The 21,275-nt window shown below is 36.2% G+C and overlaps 1 protein-coding gene across 3 annotated transcripts in view; it reads right to left on the reverse strand.

Annotated features, from left to right (window-relative positions):
* LOC117982347 (lachesin-like) overlaps positions 1–11,875 on the reverse strand; it is a 90,560-nt gene extending 78,685 nt beyond the window's left edge. For 2 of the 3 annotated variants that reach the window (XM_069498640.1, XM_034968702.2), the window contains exon 1: positions 11,688–11,874. The gene's annotated coding sequence lies outside the window, so the exon portion shown is untranslated. Of the gene's footprint in view, positions 1–11,663 lie in introns of all 3 variants that reach the window. The other variant, XM_069498639.1, reaches the window with a different exon arrangement.
* Positions 11,876–21,275: the final 9,400 nt, after the last annotated feature.

Here is a 21,275-nt window from a genome sequence, read left to right on the forward strand (position 1 = left end):
AAAATTTGATGCAGATTACTCAAACTTAGAACGTGTGCTTTGCATGGGAAAACGGAAAAACCGAGAAAAACAGGCAAGACGGCGGTTGCTCTTTTCAAATAATTTGATATACAATATTATGCCATAGGTACTTATATAAAAAAGTAATTTTGCAGACCCGCTCATTGCAGGAATGACCTGCAATGAGCGGGTCAAATCCACACTCTTTTCACATTTACATAAACTTCGATTGTGTAATTTGCTTTTTTTCAGGAGCATGCTTTTAACAGATTTTTTAAACTTGTGTAAAGTCAACTCCAAAATAGATTGCGGGATTTTGTTATAAAATTGTTTGATTTTCCGGGCTAAAAAGTAGCCTATGTGTTAATCCAGGGTATAATCTATCTCCACTCCAAATTTTATCCAAATCCGTTCAGCGGTTTCTGCGTGATTGAGTAACAAACATTCAAACATCCAAGCATCCAAACTTTCACATTTATAATATTATAAGGATAGGATTAGGATTAGGATTTCCACAAATGACTTTTGGACTTTTCTGAGGCGGATCGTAGGAGTCGCAAGCTCACTAGCCCATAGTATAATACGAAACATTCAAGGAGCATAGGTATCTTTATGTGATTAATTCAAGGAATAACGACTTTTAGCAATGAATATTATCTAAAATAACGTATACAATAAGTACCGTTTTAGTTAATTCATCACATTTTGATGCGAAAAACAAAGAAATGTTTACGTCAAGAACAGTAATCTATTTGAAGTATCAAAGACAAAGGTAAGGCTCAGGGTACAACGGAGACATATGTCGTTACTTTATTGTTTGTCATGCAATACATTACAAGATAATATAACCATAACATTTAATCTTTTTATGGTTCCGTACCTCTAAAGGAAAAACGGAACCCTTATAGGATCACTTTGTTGTCTGTCGGTCTGTCAAGAAACCTACAGGTTACTTCCGGTTGACCTAGAATTATGAAATTTGGCAGGTAGACGTCTTATAGCAGACATTAGTTCAAAAATCTAAAAACCGTAATTTTTTGGTTACATCCAACAAAAAAAAATTAAATTGTGGTCAAATAATTAGTATTTTCAATTTTGAAGTAATTTAACTATATCAAGTGGGGTACATATGAAAGGGCTTCACCTGTAAATTCTAAAACAGATTTTATTTATTTTTACGCATCATAGTTTTTGAATTATCGTGCAAAATGTCGAAAAAATACGACTGCAGTACGGAACCCTCGTTGCGCGAGCCTGACTCGTTTTTTGTCTTTCACAAACTTGACAAATAAGGAAATATCAAAAGCATGACAATAAATTAAAACTGCTTTGAAAGTATTCCAAAAATGAGACAAAAACCAAAACCGTGATTTGGCAAAAATTCTACATCCGATTTACTACTTGTGAGTTGTGTCGGAATGAAGCATTTTCTGCACGATCATGTTTGTTTTTCCACACTAAAAGCTTAGTTTCTAAAATAAGAACGCGAAAATATTTTGCAGAAAAGAAAGAACAGAAAAGTAGCCAAAAAAAGAGGCTAAGCACATTATGCTAACGCATTTTTACTTTAAGTATTTTTTATTTTACTCTTACTATTGTCATTTTAAAAAGTATTAAGTAGTTGAATTATTTCAAAGTCGCTCAGTGTGCTATGGAGCGGGCTATGTTGGGTGTCTCTCTGAGGGTCAAAATCCGTAACGAGGAAATTTTTTGGAGAACTAAAGTGACTGACATAGCTTAACGAACTAGCTAGCTGAAGTGGCAGTGGGCAGGCCACGTCTGCCGCAGATCCGATGTCGCTGGGGCAGACGTGTTCTGGAGTGGAGACCGCGTATCGGCACGCGCAGTGTGGGACGACCTCCAACCCGATGGACTGACGACCTTAAGAAGGTAGCGGAAAGTGGGTGGATGAGGAAAGCAGAGGATCGTGTGGCGTGCTCTTGGGAAGGCCTATGTCCAGCAGTGGACGTAAACAGGCTGATTGATTGATTGATAGATTGAAGTAGTTGAATTACCCGATAAAAATTAGTTCTGGCGGACAATCTTTTAGTTTTATCACTTAGTGTAAGTATGTACTGTTCTTAGTGAACAAATGAAAAAGTTATTATTAGTTTTAAGTAAGTATTATGTGATTTCTCTTTTCATGATAATTTTCCGACCGTGTGTAATAAGCCTCAAGCTAACTCAACTTAAATTACCTTTATCACAATGAAGTCTGTCTCAAACAGAATTAACTTGTAGAAAATAAAGATTCTGAAAGTACGAACGAACCTAAACGCCTCCACATTCTACAGAGACAGAGAAGAGAGCGTTCTTGGAAAATGAATTCATAACAGTAATGCCAATAATAATTATTATTATCGCTATTACAATTATTATTACACTAGTAACTAGCTTATTCCGTCAACTTCTTTCGCGTAGACTACACTTTCTATTTTAGCCCCTTTGAGGTTGAATTTTCAAAAATTCTTTGTTAGCGGATGCCTAGGTCATTATAGCTATCTGCATGCCAAAACAAAAGGAAAAGGTGACTGACTGACTGACTGATCTATCAACGCACAGCTCAAACTACTGGACGGATTATGGGCTGAAATTTGGCATGCAGAGAGCTATTATTACGTAGGCATCCGCAGGATTTTTGAAAATTTATGGGGTTTATTTTTAATGTTTTATAATTAATGGGGTTTAAAATTTGTGTAGTTCACGCGGACAAAGTTGCCAGTATAAGCTAGTAACGTACAATTTTGTATGGTAAATCGAGGCGGCTAGCTATTTGACCAGTCGGCTATTTAACCGTCCGTGCGTACCTAGCTTTATAATAACCCCAGCCCGTATCCTATCCATCTTTTACATAGCTTAATATGGTTACATACTCGTGATATCAAATTATATAATTACGCAGCAAATTTTGGAAGATATTTCATGTTCTAATCAACTTCCCAGTTAAATAAACAATAACCCCGGGCTAATGAGAACGAGCTTAGGAAATTTTACGAATAGAATTACTTGGAACTGTAGATATGAAGCACTTTGGAACCGTGTTTGGTTAAAGAAACAGACCAATATTAGTCATGTTTAACTATTGACTTATATATAACTAGCTGATGCCCGTGACTTTGTCCGCGTGGAATTAGGTTTTTTAAAAATCCCGTGGGAACTCTTTGATTTTCCGAGATAAAAAAAGTCTCTGTCGTTGAGGCCGAGAAGTCTATGAAGCGTTTGTGAGAATAAACATAACCATTTACATATTTTTATGCTTTATAATATTAACAATCCATATTTAATATTATAAAAGCGAAAGTGTGTCTGTCTGTCTGTCTATCTGCTAGCTTTTCACGGCCCATCCGTTCAACCGATTTTGACGAAATTTAGTACACAGATAGCTTGCATCCCAGGGAAGGATATGCTACTTTTTATTCCGGAAAATCAAAGAGTTCCCACGGGATTTTTTTAAACCTAAACCAACGCGGACGTAGTCGCGGGCAAAATCTAGTAGTATAATAAATGGTACATTAAGCTACGATTTTCTACCGTGTTATACAGCTGAAATGTTCCCTGCGGAAAAAATAGCATTACCTTTAGACCTATCAAATTAGTTTACTTAAAAGATTGAGTATAACCGAAAAATCACCAATGGTTTTGTAAAAAAAAGTTGTATGCGACTAGAGCCCCATGTAAGATAGAGATAGAGGCGTAGAGTGCTTTCAGTCCACTTCACTTATGCCTCGACTAAGACTGTCAACTTGTTACCTTCACCTAACTCAAGTCTACGAAGCGTTTTTGGACAAACGTGGATGCGTTTTTCTCTTACCTTTAAGGTCGAGTTAATTTCTATTGATGTTAAGGTTTATTTAATTTAATACTTTCCACGGGGCTAGAATTCTTTTCTATGAAAAAAAATAGAACATTTCTGTAGTGTAATAATTATATCTAAATGTATTAAAGGAAAAGGTGACTGACTGACTAACTGACTGTCTGACTGATTGTTCTATCAACGCACAGCTCAAACTACTGGACAGATCGGGCTGAAATTTAGCATGCCGGTAGTTATAATGACGTAGACATTCGCTAAGAAAGGATTTTTTTAAAAGTTCAACCCCTAAGGGGGTAAAACAGGGGTTTGAAATTTTTGTAGTCCACGCGGACGAAGTTGCGAGCTTAAGCTAGTCTTAAAGAGGACATTTAAGTAAACACAACCTATATATACTTAATTATGTGAATAAATAATTTGAAGACGATCCTTCTGCAGCGCAATGTTTTATTCAAATTCGCTCAAACAAACGAGTGAGCCAGTACGAGTAGCAGCAACTATAAATCAGAACTGTAACAAAAATACTTCTCCTCGCGATATTCTCTCCTATATAAACCTCGAATTAAGCTGAATATTCATCGCGCTGCGGAAATATAAGAGATTTTCTCGTGCTTTAGTGTAAATTTTGTTTAACCTGTGGTATAAGTGATGAGAGATGTTCGTTATAAAAACAACAAAGAAAGAAATACTATAAATATAGACTCACGTGTGACCAAATAGGTCTCCCACTCAGTATCATGCTGCTGCGCTGGTTTTCAGTAGCAGCCTAAACAAGTGAAGTCACGGACAATGATTTATTTACCTACCATGTACAGTAAAATATTATAAAATAAAATACGCACGCAACAAGCTTATTATTATTTTTTATTTAATACTACACAGTTAATTTTTTGGAGTTTCCTAATTTGGTAATGGCTACTCTTAATTCTTCCATATCTTGAATTGATAATGGAGCAATATTGAAGAGTACAATGTTTAACAAAATAAGTTGATCAAATTAAAAAAAAAACTGTGATGCGATGACCTATGGGATAAATCTATAAAGATCCAGATTATTATTAGCGACCATACTAAGCTCTAATTCTAATGAATGTGTAGACTTAATTACTTTTTAAAATGTAATGAAGTAATTAATATAACAGCCGTACTCAGAGTCACTTAATCGTTACTTAAGTTTAGTTAAAACGAGACAGAGCTATCTCTCACATAAATCTGTCTCGTTTTAACTCAATCTTGAGTAACGATTAGCAACTCTGAGTACGGCTGTAAGACTTAAATAATCACAGACCAATTTTAATCTTAACAACTCTTAGTAAAGTCGACGGTAATCAGTTAACATCTCAGGTGTCCACTTTATGTCCGCTACTTTTATTAAAAAAAAAAAAAAACATTTTAGGTATTGAAATCAAAGTAAAGGTAAAAATCATAATCGCGTTCATCTTTTGCATTACACCACAAGCCTCTCAGTCAGCATCGGTTAGAAAGTTTTTATTTTGTTACTTTTTCATAACAATACCTAATTTTGTGGCTTAATTACAGAACCGGGGGAGTGCTCTTCATACTTTAATATATTCAATTTAATTCCGCTCCTCTTTGCGTTCACAATTTCCTTTGTATTGAGGCGGGCGGGATCCCCAGTTTAGATAGCTAAACTAATATTTAAAATTATACTAATTGTTAATCAGTTAATGGTATTGGAAAACAGAAGGTTGTAGAATTATCTTAATATGGTTAAGCTTTGTTTTATAAATGTTATTCTTTTCTTGATTAATAAAATGGTTAGATGCGCATTATATTTTTTTTATAGCGCAAAGGAATTTTTAAATAAGCTCTTTTCTTTTAAGTAGTGTTTAATATTTCACAGGCTTGGATTTCTCATCATGATCAACCCGCCGCGCCGGCTCACTACAGAGCACGTGTCTCCTCTCAGAGTGAGAAGGGTTTTGGCCACAGTCTACCACGCTGGCCAAGTGTAGATTGGCAGACTTCACATACCTTTGAGAACATTATGGAGAACTCTCAGGCATACAGGTTTCCTCACGATGTTTTCCTTCACCGTTAAAGCAAGTGATATTTTAATTACTTAAAAAAGCACATAACTCCGAAAAGTTAGAGGTGCCTGCCCGGGATCGAACCTCCGACCTCCGATTGGAAGGCGGACGTCCTAACCACTGGGCTACCACAGCCTTTTTTTGATTTCTCGTTAGTTAAAAATTCATTCAAGGGATTATTCAAGGGGTGGGCCAACAAATTGAAAGGCCGGCAACGCATAGGCGGTTCCTCTGGTAGTGCAAATGTGCATGGGCGGCGATAACCACTTAACATCAGGTGACCCACCTGCTCGTTTGCTCGCTATTTTTATATTTAAAAAACCACACGGAAGAAAACACGGGCGTCATCTATTCATAATCCATACTAATATTATAAATGTGAAAGTGTCTGTCTGTCTGTGTGTCTGTCGGTTAGCTTTTCACGGCCCAACAGTTTAACTGATTTTGATGAAATTTGGAACATAGTTAGCTTACATTCCGGAGAAGGACATATGATTTTTATCCCGGAAAGTTAAACAGTTCCCACGGAATTTTTGTAAAACCTAAACCCACGCAAACGAAGTCGTGAGCATCATTTAGTAAAAATATAATATAGTGGATAAAAGGGGATTTCTTTCAGTTTATTTTTCATCCACATCTATCTTAAAAGAACAGTTCAAAAGCATTTGACTTTAAAAGGTTCACTTTACGTGTCAAATTGAAAAAAAAAACTTAGCAAAACGTGTCTCACGTGGACTGAATAGTTTGCCCCACAATACACTGAGCAGGCCCGCTGGGACGGACCCGTAAGTTTGCAGTAAGGGATCTACGAGTAGTTTGCAAGTTTGTATGGTGTATTGAATATGTGAACTCATCCTTTGGGGCTTCGGTAACCTTATGTACCTACAATGTATATCGATTGATGGTCTCTTTGGAGCAACGATGCTTTTCCAAACGTTACTAACTTTGTTAGTAATATTATGGCAATATCAATGGCAACTATACTCAAAGTTAACGGTGTATTATAAAGGTTGAGGAATTTAGACTTGGAATTCTATCGTGAAGTCATTGCTTGGTGCTTACAATGACAATTAATCATTACCAGTCCTGAATCTCTATCACTTTTACGTGAAATAACCCTTTAGTGGATTCAAATATTTTATGGGATCAACGTGTAAAGTCTATATATATAAAAGGAAAAGGTGACTGACTGACTGACTGACTGACTGACTGATCTATCAACGCACAGCTCAAACTACTGGACGGATCGGGCTGAAATTTGGCATGCAGATAGCTATCATGACGTAGGCGTCCGCTAAGAAAGGATTTTTCAAAATTCAACCCCTGAAGGGGTAAAATAGGGGTTTGAAATGTGTATGAAACTCTGTCAGTTTTGAAGTGTCTATAAAGAAGTTTTGTAGTTAATATTTTTGCAATTAGCAGTATGACATATTTTATTAAGCTCATGTTAAAATCTCATAGTTAAAGATAAAACCTAGGGGTGTAAAATGGGGGTTTAACATTTGTGTGGTCCACGCGGACGAAGTCACGGGCATAAGCTAGTTCCTTATAAAGTCCTTATTATCTCAATCCATACTAATATTATAAATGCAAAAGTTTGTCTGTCTGTCTGTCTGCTAGCTTTTCACGGCCCATCCGTTCAACCGATTTTAAAAGAAAATTTGGTGGAGATATACATAGCTCGCATCTCGAGGAAAGGACATAGGCTACTTTTTATTCCGGAAAATCGATAAGTTCCCACGGGATTTTAAACACCTAAATCCACGTGAACGAAGTCGCAGGCATCATCTAGTTATTCATATGTTCATTTCATTCCATCGTCGGCCTACTACTGAGTACGGATCTCTTCTCAGAATTAAAAAGGCTGAGATCGTGGTTCACCTCGCTAGTCAAGTGGGGATTGGTAGACTTCACATATCTTTGAGAACATTATGGAAAAATGAAGTGTCCTTCTCAATGTTTTCCATCATCGTTAAAGCAAGTTATAACTAAGTAATTACTTGCAATGTTGTACTTGATCATACTTGAAATAAACGTTATTCGTGTTGTATCTCAAGAGGTTCTATCTTCGTTAGTTATTTTCCCTCTATTAGCTTCTCTGTAAGCGCCTTATTGAATCAGTATTTCATTTCTCCGTAGTTAAATCAATATTTCTTTTGTACTCGTTGCATTTGATTGAACTTTAAACTTTTCAGTTCTTCGATGGCTACTTTTTATTCATATTACTTTCTATTCATCATCATCATTCATCGTCACTATTATCAATCGATAGACGTCCACAGCTGGGCATAGGTCTGTTGTAAGCCACACGACACAAGACTTCCACACGCCACGGTCTCAGACCCCCTGAATCTACAGCAGCTCCTTGCGACTCGTTTGTCTGTCTGTCCACCGAGTGGGACGGTCTTCCAACGCTGCGCTTTCCGGTATGAGGTCACCATTCTATTACTTCAGGAGCCCAATCGGTTTTTCGAACTGTGTGCCCTGCCAATTGCCATTTCAGCTTCGCAACCCGTTGAGCTATGCTGGTTCTCCTATAGATCTGTATATTTCGTATTTGATTACGTAGAGAAACTCCAAGCATGGCTCTCTTCATCGCCCGGTGAGTGACTCTGAGCTTTGTTATGATACCCATAGTTAGCGACCATGTCTCGGATTCATATGTCATCACTGGCAATACGCACTGTTCAAAGCCTTTGATCTTCAAGCATTAAGGAATTTCAGACGAGAAGACATCTAGAATCTTCCCGATAGCTAATAAATCTTCAGTAGGTACTTATTCAGTTTGCAATTTCTATTTTGCTTTCAGTATTCAAAGCAAAAGCAATGTCGTCTATTCCATAATCTCCAATAACCCGTATAGATTCCCGCATTGAACTATTATGATCATCATAATACTAAATATTAATCGGTTCCGTATTTCAATCAATCTCGAGTAAGACGCCATCTGCGGCCATTGTGCCATTGTTGCTATTTGTAGCATCCGTGCCCCTGACGTGTATTCAAACTCCCCTCATTTACGTCTTGAATGTCCTTTGAATTGAGACTCTATTCTGTTATTATCAAGACTTATTTTCAGTTACAAGTTATTATTATTTATATCGAGTTATTATATGTGAAATTTGTGTGAAATGCAGCAGTGCTAGTGAAAGGGTTATTGAGCGCTTTCAGTAAAAACAAGTATTCTTGGATATCCTTTGAATTGAGACTCTATTCTGTTATTATCAAGGTTTATTTTCAAGAATAATATTTTCAAAAGAAATTAGATATACAAATACTTAATGAGAAATTATAGTAACAAATTCAAGTTAGTTTTATCTTTCGGCACAGCGCGGTGGTGAGCAACAACACAATTGTTAAATAGTAGTTATTATTAATTCTATCCAGATAGTATAGGTATGTGAAATTTGCGCTAAATGAAGCATTTCTAGTGAAAGGGTTACTGAGCGCTTTCATTAAAAACAAGTATTATATTAGTGCGAATAATAAATGTTTGACGTGCTTTGAAAAGCTTGGGATTTGCTTGTTAATTTATACGAGTAGGGCAGGTTAATTATTATGCTTTACAAAATTAATGAGACCATTTTTGTAGCATCTTCTACAACGATAGCTTTTTGGCACTATTTTCGTAATCAACGTCGTCACTTAACTTCTGGTCTTAGGCCTTCCCTAATGCAGCCCTCATCTTTCCTTATTCAGCCACTTCCCACCACCCACTTTATATCAAAGTCAAAGTCAAATAATTTATTCAAAATAGGTAATAAATTACACTTTTTGATGCTCGGTTGTTGGATTTGAATTAAGATATAGTGGTGATAATTATTACGCGGACTTAAAATTTGAGCTACGAGGTTTCCAAACGCGCCCAGGTCTGAGAAGAGCCCACAACAAACTCAGCCGGGTATTCTTTTTACTATCACTACTTAACAAAATCACTTACCTAAACCTATTTTGGTTAGGTCGTCCACCTTCTAATCCAGGGTTGGGGATTCGATCCCGGGCATGCACTTTTCGGTATTATATGCGTTCTAAATAATTTAATATCATTTGCTTTAAAGGTGAAGGAAAACATCGTGAGGAAACCTGCATGCCTAAGAGTTATGTTCCTGAAGGTGTGTGAAATCTGCCAATCCTCACTTGGCCAGCGTGGTAGACTATGACCCAAACCCTTCTAACTCTGAGAGGAAACCCGCGCCCTGTAGTTAGCAGGCAATGGGTTTATCGTGATGATGATACACGGTTACAGTTGTGGCCGTAGCACAGCTACGGTTGTAGCTGTTCTACGGCTATGGTTGTTCTACGACTAGCACCGTAGCCGTAGAACGGTTGCAGCAGCTGTACAGCAGCTGTACCTTTATTTACCTTTCCAGGCGAACGATAAATATGATTTTCCGTGGTGTTTGGTTATAACAAAAAAATTATACGACCAGACGTGACCGCGTCAGAACGTGTTACTTATAATATAAGAATCACATTCTGGCGTGGTTATTTCTTTTTTTTAATTTTTATTTATTTATTAGGTTAACTTTCTTTTTAAAATTATCAGCAGCAATTAACGCAACCGACGGCGTTATGTGTTCTTTGAGGCATAAATGAGAAGCAATTCAGTTCGCTAAAGGTCACACATCCAGTTACCGACGGTTAACTAGGTAGACAACAGTGCAATCATCCGATAAACCTAGGCTTTTATAACTAGCCAGGAGTAGTAGAGGGAAGATATTTTTGTATATGGTTTAGATCCTACAAGGGTGACATGTTTACTTTGTGACAAATCCCCCACACCTACATAAAATTGATTTAAAAAAAATAGCCCCGAAAAACATTGCTTGGTAAAAAAATTAATTTTATAATATTCTTTAAGTACAGTCGTATAAATACCATAGAAGAGTGACATAGGCTACTTTTTATCCTGGATAATCAAAGAGAGCCCACGGGATTTTTAAAAACCTAATTCCACGCGGCCGAAGTCGCGGGCATCAGCTAGTTCATAATAAAACCTCAATTAGCGTTTATTAACTCTATTGAAAAGTTTAAAAAATATATTGTATATTTTGTCATTTTAACTCGTTCTTAAAGTTAATAAAATTATTATGAATAGCTAATTGGATGACTCGCCGCTAATTTTTTCTTCATAACAGAATATAATATTGAAGCAAAAATATTAATTTTCTTCTTACCTAGTATTTTTTGTATTTTAAAAGAACTATAGGTTGGCTTTCATATCATTGGTTTTAATAATATTTGTTATCATTTAAAAAATCTAATAAAACGAAAAAAATATATATATTTTAAATAATAATTAGACAATAAAAATAAACGAAAAATCATAAATTACGTACAGAAATTATGTTAGGTTATTAGGTAATAATTGCATTAGTCACACTAATTTGTTTATTCCTGAAAATTAGAAAACATAATATTTTATTTTGTTTGACTTTTAAATATTTTTAAATCGATAATATTATGAATCTAATTATATTCTTATTACTTAATAAAATTAATGATCTTTAATTATTATTTTATACTTGCAGATTTACAAATATCGTAACATTTTTTCTCATACTGTAAATTAAAGAGTTGTTACAAAAAGTGTCTTTACAAAAAACTAACACAGGATTCAATTTTAGAATTAGATAATTATAATATATTATTACGTTTAAAATATGTTTTAAAATTAAATAAGTTATTACCAACACCACTTAAAAATCAATAACTCATCTAAAATTTACCAGTAACAAGTCTAGCAACAATAATACTTAAATAAGAAACAATCAAAACATAACAATTTGATGAAAACATACCCGGAAATAGCTACAAAAACATACCGTACGAAAACACACATCCCAAAAACTCCACCACAGTTTAACTTAACAAAAACAACGCACAATTTTCAACAATGTTTTACGAAAAGTTTGAAAACTTTCGTTCGGGAAAATTGCCTAGCGACTGGCAACACGCGTGCAGGCTTTGACGACCGGCGAAGTACTAAACCTACCCCTATAGATACATCCCGAAGCCACAGTCAAAGGGATCCAGTCGGTTACATCGTAAGATCCAAATTTGATCGCAGCCTCGCCAAGACAGGTCGTCGGCTACTCAGCGGCGGCGTGCAGCACGCATGCGTCCGATGCAGCCTGCATTACCTTTTGGGGTACATTAATATGCCTTTGTATATTATGGACGTTTCTCATCCAGATTATCTCGCTAGTATTAATTTTATCTGTTACTAGCTTATGCCCGCGACTTCGTCCGCGTGCACTACACAAATTTCAAACCCCTGTTTTACCGCTTTAGGTATTGAATTTTACAAAATCCTTTCTTAGCGGATGCCTACGTCATAATAGCTATCTGCATGCCAAATTTTAGCCCGATCTGTCCAGTAGTTTGAGCTGTGCGTTGATAGATCAGTCAGTCAGTCAGTCAGTCATTCAGTCAGTCAGTCAGTCAGTCACCTTTTCCTTTTATATATATAGACTACCTCTTTATCTAGACTAACTGACTGATCTATCAACGCAAAACCTAAACCGCTGGATTAGAAACTTGAAATTTGGACAATAGATTCCTATCATACTAAGGAAGGATTATTTTTGGAAATACTACGAATGTTTGTATGAAAGTCCGTCATTCTTCAAGTTAATAACTTGTCATCCATGAAAACTGGTATTTAGGCTTGCAGTTAAAATGAAGAATTTTTTAGGATTTTTGAAAATACTCTACCCCAAAAGGAGCTAAACAAGGAGTGAAAAGTTCGTTGTTTTTAATATATATTTAGAAATGTATTTACATGTTTTGGGATTTTCGGGAATTCCATCCCCTCACAGATTTTCAAAAAAGACTCCACACACTTTAGAGAATAGGTACGGTGTTTTACAACAGGCAAGAAAAAATCTAAAAATGTATAGACAAGATAATATTAGCAATAAGCAATCGAAAAATGTTAATTTCAGTTTTTAAAACTATATAGTGAACTAGGTTATGCTCGCGACTTCGTCCGCGTGGACTACACAAATTTCAAACCCCTATTTCACCCCCTTAGGGGTTGAAATTTCAAAAATCCTTTCTTAGCGGATGCCTACGTCATAATAGCTATCTGCATGCCAAATTTCAGCCCGATCCGTCCAGTAGTTTAAGCTGTGCGTTGATAGATCAGTCAGTCAGTCAGTCAGTCAGTCATTCAGTCAGTCAGTCAGTCACCTTTTCCTTTTATATATTTAGATTGTTGTAATGTTTATCAATCCATGTGACGTCATCACAGCTCATGTACCTTCGTAAAAAGATGGCGGATAGCCTTTTTTGCGGCGAAATTAGAAATGTGAAATTTAATTTAATTTTTTTTCATAAAAAAGTCAATTAAAATTTTTGTGAATTTTTTGGTAGTTTATTTATTATCACTTTAGGGATCAAAATAAGTCACTTTTCAAAAAATGGTAAAATAGCCTATTATTTAGAACCCTCAGATGTGCAGGTTTCCTCGCGACGTTTTCTTTGACCGTTAAAGCAAGTTATATTAATAGATTATTAATTGATTGCTTAAAACACACATAACTCTAAAAAGTTAGATGTTTATCTCCAGGATCGAACCCAGGAGTCGTTACCCAGAACCATTAAGCTATCACTACATACCCATAAACCCTTAGTCTGTACTAAATAATGTAGTAAGTACAAATAGGCAGGTTTGTCCCATAACAAGAGAGGAGATAGCTCTACAAGGCGTATTGTGCGGGCTCCTCTCGCAGTGAAGAGAGATTCATTAACATAGAACAATGTAACGTCATTAACGATTAACACGGGAACAGTACGGTTAGTATGAGCTTTTATTTCGCACCAACGTTGATAGTATTTGAGAGTCGATACACTTTAGCGTTATAGTAAAATGGATCTTAGCCTGCCTTGTTTTAAAGCTCAAGTTTATTTACATATCTACAGCCAGCGCTCCAAGCGGAAACTTTGCTAAATTAAAATCAGTGGTATTGAATTTTTGACTTCAATTCAAGGATCTTACGATCTATTTTACTTTGATGTTATTGTGTTTCGATTCTCAAATACTATCAACGTTGGTGAGACGTAAAATCTTATCTGATTGTGGGGTCTCGATTCGACGCGAGCCTTGTATTTTACGTTTCCGGACATGTTGCGAAACATCATCATGATCAAACAACCCATCGCTAGCTCACTACTGAGAACGGGTCTCCTCTAAGAATGAGAAGTGTTTAGGTTCGTTCAGTTTTTAGGGTTTCTAACAGGACCCTGTTACCAAGCCTCCGCTGTCCGTCCGTCTGTCTGTCAGCGGGCTGTACGTATCTCGTGAACCGTAATACCTAGTTAGAGAGTTGAAATTTTCATAGACTGTGGTCCTATTGATTGAAGGGTCGTCGTAGTCGTCATTTACCACGAGATTAAAGTCTTTGTACTACTGTGGTAAAGCATATATCTACCTATATGTTTTTTTTAGTTTAGTTTAATATTCTTTATTGTACACCAAAAAGAAACATGTAAAAGAAGAATATACAATTAGCGGCCTTATCGCTGTGAAGCGATCTCTACCAGACAACTAGGTTGAAGATGATTTAAAGGCTAGTGAAGCTGGGTTTAAGGTGTACGTAAGTTGTTAGGGAACATAAAGATAATAATTATAATATAAGTAATATGTATATTAATAGGCACAGGAATGCCTAAATAATAATATATAGATAAAGATATACACAGGTACATATATAATACATATATTTATATATAATATAATGATAGATGAATATGTTCCAGAAAATAAGTGGGTAAATCTGCAAGTTTGTGCATTCACGACTCGAATATTACAGATTTGTCGTTAATTGCGTCCGATTTAGTTATGTTGGCGTTAAAATGTTGTTTCGCATATGAAATATCACGTTGGTTTGATACCGAAAAAACCGGCCAAATGCGAGTCAGACTCGCGCACTGAAGGTTCCGTACTACAATCGTATTTTATCGACATTTTGCACTATAAATCAAAAATTATTGTCTAAAAAAAATCTGTTTCAGAATGTACAGGTAAAGTGTACCCTTTTATATGATACCGCATTTGGTATAGTAATCTTACTTTGAAAGTCGAAAATAGCAATATTTGTTCATGAACACAGTTTAATTTTTTTTTGTGATATTACCACAAAGTCGGGTATATATTATTAAAAAAAATTATGTACACTAAAAGCTGATACTACCAAAGGTGAAAGTTATTCAGCTTTTATATTTTACAGATTGATCCTTAAAGGCTTAAAATATCATCTTGAAATAAACCACTGTCTATGAAAGGTACAGTACCTGCTTAGGTATAGAAACCACCATCAATAGATGTGCACTGAAGCCTACCTATCTGGCCCCGGCTAGTAAATAGCTAATGCGTGTACACCACGAATTATAATGACCAACCGAATTAGGCCAAATCATAGCACAGGAATTTCACATCTTTTTCTTTATCCATAAGGAATATAATCCTATGAATTTCGTAGATTTTCAGGTGCCCAGCGGAGTGTTCAACTGTAAATCGATTTAAAGCAATTTCCCTTTGATATTTTAGTAATACTTAGTTCAGGCATTCAGTAATATTATAATGGTAAAAGCATCTTCAAATATTTGATGAATAGTTTGTGGTTCAATATCTTCATAGTTGAGTGAGTATGTTTAAAAAAGAAAAATAGCTGTTTGGTTTTCGAACACTTTGTTTAGGTACTCTAAATGCCCCTTCAAAAAGAAAATATTTCTGAAAAGCATATAAATACCTACCTACCTATTAATAATAATAAATCCTTACCATAATACAGCGGTTTGAGTTGTCAGTAAGTCAATTTCTACTTTTATCCATACTTTTAAACCTAAGTATTACAAATGCGACAGAATTGGCTGTCTGTTTGTCTGCTAGCTTTTCATGACCCATCCATGGAACCAATTTTGACGGAATTCGGCTCAGAAATAGCTTATATGCCGGGGGCGGGCATAGGCTAAAATTATTTATCCTGAAAAGTCAAAGAGTTTCAACGGGGTATTTCCCCAAAATTTTCCCCATAATCTAGAGAGGTTTTAGGCCACCGCGCTGGTCAAGTGTATGTAAACACTATAAATTAAACCAGCAACAAAGCGACATATTGCCACTAGGTATCTGTATACAAATCCGCAGTGAAGACAAACAAACTTCATCTCATCGTCGCCATCGAATAAAAACAGAAACACACAAAAAAGCAACATAAAGCCTGCCTGAAGAGCGAACTCTGTAAACCCTTCCGACACCACTGTGACGGCAGAAATTCACGCAAATCAAACCCAAATCCCGACCCTAAGCCCCAAAAAATACGATTCAAACTCCCTAAAACCATAATTGCCCAAACATTTCACACGTCCATACAGAACAAAAAATAGACACAACCCTAAAAGCTACATTGTAATAGCAACGAAATAAGGCACAGTTTTGTAAAGCAAAATAGCCATAACAAGGGTTGCCTCGGATTGCAAAGTTCTCTCTACAAACTTTTGTTTTGCTGATAGTGGATAAATATTATTCGAAACTAGTTTTGGCCAGTTGATTCCAGTTTCAAACGGTGGATTTTGATTAAAAGTCGCAGCTCGCTCTGTATGTACGCGAGCTAAAATATGGTTTTCAGCACAAATTGTTACTCTTGTATTAGGATTCTGTTTGCAGTCTCGTCCCATGGCTGATGAGATGGTAAAATAGCCTTTTCAAAGCCAACTGTCTAAAACTGACAGAACCTTTATACGAAATAATTAAAACTGTACTAATTTTGCGTTGATGTGGGTCCTTGGGTCGTAATATTTCAGTGTAAAGTATTGTAAATAATGCAATATTTCTTTTATTTAATTAATTTGATATTATACTAATTATTATCATCACCATGATCAACTCATGACGCGCTCATTACTCAAAACAGGTCTCCTCGCAGAATGACACGGGTGTAGGTCATAGTCCGACACGCTGGATAAATGCGACACTGGCAGAATTCACAACCTTTCGAGAGTAATAAAAAAACTACAGAGAACTCTCAGACGTGCAAGTTTACTCGCTATATTTTTCTATGACCGTTAAAGCAAGTAATATTAATTAATTGCTTAAAACACTTATAACTCTGAAAAGACGTCACGAACATTTAATTTAAAAAAAATCCAGGGCAAACTTCGGACCCGTGACCCAGAACCTTGGGCTATCATTGCTTCAGATTGACTTCACACACCTTTGAGAACATTATGGAGAACTCTCAGGCATGCAGTTTTCCTCACGATGTCTTCCTTCGCTGTTAGTAGGCGGCCGAAAGTAATGTACATCGGCCTTTAGAATGACATTTTGGCTTTGTAGAGCGTTGTCTCTGTCACTCATACCTGTATGACGTTTTGTCGGACTCAACGACAGTGCTCTACAAATCTGCTATCTCCTTCTAAAGGTCGGTGTACATTACCTTCTGCCGCGTACTGTAATATTTAATTGTTTAAATCGCACATTAACTCCATCAAAGTTATTTAGAACATTTCATATCAAAATGCAACAAAATAAAGCGTTTAAAATAGCATCCATAACTTAGGAAGCTCGTACAATATTCGAAGCATTTTTATAAATGCCTGCGATAGATCGTTCCACGCACAATATTTGCGCCGGCACCGACAATGCCGGACAGCATGAAGCATTCAATAAAAATCGCATCGTGCCAATATCAACTAGAGTTTGCGGACGCCAATGATACTGAAAGCAATAGATAATGACTTACTACCTAGCGGAAATAACTACGAACCTCGCTGGAACGCGCTTCCCCTCGCGCTTCCCCGCAACTCGCCCGTTTCGTCTATCCATTACCGGTGCGAACGGGAGCGCGTTGCATATTAATATAAAATATATAAAAAGAAAATAAAATATAAATATAATTTGCATTATATAAAATAAAATAAAATAAAATAACGTCACTAAGCCAGGTTTGCAGATATTTCGGTCGGGTTATAGGGTCTTAGACTTAGACTGTAATAAAATAATGTGATATTTTGTGTAGCGGTAGTTTATGGGGCTGGAATTCATTATTAAAGAGAATATATTTTAAAAATCATGGTTTTTATTTATTTTTAACATTATAAACGTCGCACGTACGGAAGGTGAATAAGGATGTCACAATGCATAAACGACAAAATATTTTTCAATTTTTTAACATAAAAAACAAAGTAATTTCCGCGGAAAAATATTTTTTGTGTTAAAAAACCGGCCAAGTGCGAGTCAGACTCGCGCACTTAGGGTTCCGTACTACAATCGTACTTTTTATTTATCGCTTGGTGTAAAATACCGTAAATTTTAGCACGCTTTTATTAATTCATCTGTGGTATTTATGGACGTATTGCGTTATCTCAAGTCGATTCCCAACCACTTGTAGATTTTATAGATAGAATGAGTATTAATTTCGGGGATATCTGAGGATGTTACTTCAATTCCAGTCAAGAAGGTGCTGCTGTATTTGGCGGCCACAGGATTTGACAAGGAAGTGTGAAGTGGAGGCAAACACAATAGATCGGAGACGGTCGCAGTGAATCTGGGATTCCAAGGACCTGCATAGCCCCAAAGAAGAAGACGAAGAAAAGGATGTAACATCTATTCATTTTTTTATATCATTGGCAGCCACTATGAAATTGAACAGCAGCGCAAAATGTCGCAGTGATTCAGGGATATCAAGGACCTGCATAGCCCCAAAGAAGAAGAAGAAGAAGAGGATGTAACATCTATTAATTTTTTTATATCATTGGCAGACACTATGAAATTGAACAGCAGCGCAAAATGAATTATTTTATCGTCGATTCTCGGTTTAGGACACGACCGATGCTATTGGAGATTTCAATGTAGCGTTGGCCACAAATCGTGTCACACAATTTATCGCAATTTGGCCTTTGTGTCGAGTGCGGTAAAACTCATATTATGTGACGACTACGTGTGCTGTAAAGCAAGATTACACACTTGTTCCAGATGCGATAGTGTTGAGGTTTGATTAATAAAATATCGCTGTGTGAATTTTATTGTCAATTTTTGGTTATTGTAGTATGATGAAGTATCTATTTCAGTTTGTCTTCAAGTTGGCAACTCTTTTATTTTCCAGGATAAAAAGGAGTCTAAGGCCCGGTATCCACCTAAGCTGAGAGGAGAGGAGATGCGTTCTATTGACCAATCAGATTCAAAATAGATGACGTGAAAAAATTATCACGTAATTTTTTATTGGATTGGTTTATTGTACACATCTCCTATCCGCTCCGCTTAGGTGGATACCGGGCCTAATGCCCGTCTCTAGGACGCAAGCCATCTCTGTACCAAGTAAATGATACCCATAACGATGGGCGATGAAAAGCTAACAGACAGATAGACAGACACCTTTCGCATCTATACTATAGTTATTTCGAAATTACAGAAATACACTTCAATTTTATTTATTAAGTATAGAATATAGATTATATTATTCCGGGTATATCCTAGAATACAGTCAGCATTATAATCGTTGTTTATAATGTCTAATATCTAAATTAAGGTTTCCAGGTATGTCTAACACGTAGCCCTAGGGCTAAACGAGTCGTTTGATAAGGTACAAGTTAAATTAACACCGATGTTAGTCGCTGATCGAGTCGACTCAATCACGCCGATTGATTTACTATCAGAAATCCTCAGACTGATCTCGCGTAACCTAATCTTAATAATTATACCTACGTAACATTTCGTGAATGTACGAAAATATGGTTGCGGCAGTTTATATCCTTGTTATAGTCTGTGATAGGACGAGATAGCGATCGGGATATGAGGCGGGGGGACGCCCCGCACACCTGCACATCACCCGCGCTCGCCCGCACCGTTTTAGCGCTAGAGGGTTTGTGGGTGTGCGGGGCGTTCCCGCCCCGATTGCTATCTCGACCCGTCACAGACTATAACAAGGAGATATAAATTGCCGTGACCATATTATTTTCGTACATTCATGAAATGTTACGTATAATTAAGATTAGGTTACGCGAGATAGTCAGGATTTCTGATAGTAAATCAACTATACATGCGGTTCTCAAAACCCTGTCAAAGTAGGATTCAAACACAGAGTAAATACCTGTAGAAGAAGAATCCCTATTGTGACTTATTGTTAAAGCAAGATAGCTAAATTCATTTAAGCTCTTATTAGAACGTAACAAAATGATTATTTTTTATCCTTATCACGGTGGCCACTTATTTTGTTTGTCAAGATGTATTTGTATGTGAGATCTTTACAAACACCGTGAAGTGAAGTTATGTTGACTCAAGTATTTTTAAGAAATTTGTTTGAAAAAGAAACAAGATTTGTTTTGTTGTTTTTTGTTTTTGAAGTTAGGTATTGTGCAATGGTGGGTTGCAGTATGCTAGGCTAAAATAGCCGAAGCGAACGTAAAATAGACTTAATAACATTTTACAAGTAAGTCTTCTGCTTGAGCGAGAGGGACTGAGGGGGCCACGCTAGTTGCATATCTGTAAGTGTAGGTATATCTGTGAATTCAAATAAAACTGAAAAACTATCTTGAAACATCCAAATGAATTATTCCAGATTCATTTTTTTATTGTGAACTAAGAAGATTGTGCGTAAGTTACACAGGTGTTATTTTGGTAAATAGTTGGGAGAGTAAGCCCTCGCCTACGGCTCTGACTTCACTAACTCGTTTGTAAAAACTTATTTACCGCAGTTTTTTAATCATAAAGTATAATAATGCATTATGGTTTACGATACCATATCCATGTGTTTATTTGTTACTAACTCTGTGTGTAAAATTCAATCAACTACAGTCAGTGATTCAAATATGACGTATTGAATATGTTTATGTGTATCGCAAATTTCGTTTTACGGGACCGTCGTTAACAGAGATTTATGTAAATATCTCCAATAGGAATGTTAAGAAAGGGTTTTTCGGAATTTCACCCCTAAGTTGGTTAAATAATAGGGGATGAAAGTTTGTATGAAAGTCGATCATTTTTCAAGTTATTTGCACGAAAATTGGTATTTGGGTTTTTGGTCACAAATGAATAAATATGTGTTCCAGGATTTTCGGAAATTCAACCCCCATCTCGAATTTCTAAATTCTACCCGAGCGAAGCCGGGGCGGGTCAGCTAGTAGAAATACTAATTTTTTATACAGTCAATAACTAGTAGGTACTACATATCCCATTCTAAATGAAAATATTTAGGTACCGACGTGGTTTTTTCATATTTTTTCGTATTAATATTACAAACAAGCGTTTACCCAAAAAAAAGTGAAATATACCTAGGTAGTGTACATTATATTTTTCATTGACAAATAAAGTTTCATTTCAATTTGTCTGTTAGTGTATTTGGTACAAATTGAACTGGCGGCGCCGCAGTGCCGATGTTTTACAATTTAAATATTCAATAAAATGTCACCGAAAT

This window comes from Maniola hyperantus, chromosome 5 (genome assembly GCF_902806685.2).
Source record: "Maniola hyperantus chromosome 5, iAphHyp1.2, whole genome shotgun sequence".
Classification (NCBI taxonomy): domain Eukaryota; kingdom Metazoa; phylum Arthropoda; class Insecta; order Lepidoptera; family Nymphalidae; genus Maniola; species Maniola hyperantus.